Raw genomic sequence first — 1332 nt, 5'->3', positions numbered from 1 at the left:
CAGCTGCAAAACCCACCCACCTATGTGCTGTAGGGAACAGGGACACATCTTCCTCCTGGAAACTTGGGGGTGGCCGTCAGCCCCCTGCCTTCCTTAGAGTGTGTCCCCCTGCTGCAGCCAGATGCCTGTGCCTACACCAATCACCCATGCCTGTCTAGGATGGTAGCTGAGAGCCTACACTACACCACACACTTGGTGGCTATCTACTTGGGCACCTGAGCTGAATCCACACAGGAGGAGTGGGTGGACCCCTGAGCTCACAAACCTAGTAACAGATCTAACCACCTGGTGACAGGACATTAGAGCTTGAAAGGTGCCAATAATCAAAATAGCTCATACGAGCACCCTATTTGGGCATATCAAAACAAAACAAGAAGCTAGGACACAATAAGCAAACATAAAATAAATATATATAATAACTTATTGATGGCTTGGAGACAACAGTCAATATTGAATCACATAAAGAGGCAATTCACGATGGCTTCAGCAAGCTCCCAAAATAAAGAATCTAGAAATGTTTCAGAGGAGGAAAATTTCTTGGAATTACCAGAGAAAGAATACAAAAGATTAACACACAGAAGTCTTCAAGAAATGAGGAAGGAAATTAAACAAAATGCAGAACATGCAATAGAGGAAATTAAAAACATTAGAGAAGAGAATAATGACAAATTTAACAGGCTGCAAGAATCTATAGACAGCAATCAGAACTCCAGGAAGATTAACAATAAAATTTCAGAATTAGACAATAGAAAGCCATAGAAAGAGAATTGAGGCAATGAAAGTCAATTTTAGTGAGACTGAAGATAAAGCACTTGACACCAACTTATTTTAGGAAGAATCAGATACAGTATTAAAAAAAAAAGACAAAAACCTAAGAACTGTGTGGGACTCTATCAAGAAGAATAACCTATGAGTAATTGGAGTACTAGAACGGGGGGGGGGGATAACAGAAAATACAGAAAGAATTGTTGAAGCTTTGTTGGCAGAAAACTTCCCTGATATCATGAAAGATGAGAAGATGTCTACCCAAGATGCTCATCGAACCCCATATAAGGTAAATCCCAATGAAAGTCACCTAGACATATTATAATCAAACTTGCCAAAACCAAAGATAGAGAATTTTAAGAGAAGCTAATGATAAATGAAAAGTCATCTACAAAGGAGCATCAGTAAGAATAACTCAGACTGTTCAGCAGAAACCATGCAGGCAAGAAGGCAATGGGATGAAATATATAAAGCCTTGAAGGAAAAAAACTGCCAGCCAAGAATTATATATCCAGCAAAAATGTCTCTCAAATATGATGGCAAAATTAGGGCACTTCCAGATAAACA

The sequence above is a fragment of the Trichechus manatus genome, unplaced genomic scaffold (genome assembly GCF_000243295.1).
Source record: "Trichechus manatus latirostris isolate Lorelei unplaced genomic scaffold, TriManLat1.0 scaffold00060, whole genome shotgun sequence".
NCBI classification, from domain to species: domain Eukaryota; kingdom Metazoa; phylum Chordata; class Mammalia; order Sirenia; family Trichechidae; genus Trichechus; species Trichechus manatus.
Note: the sequence above shows the minus strand (reverse complement) of the source record.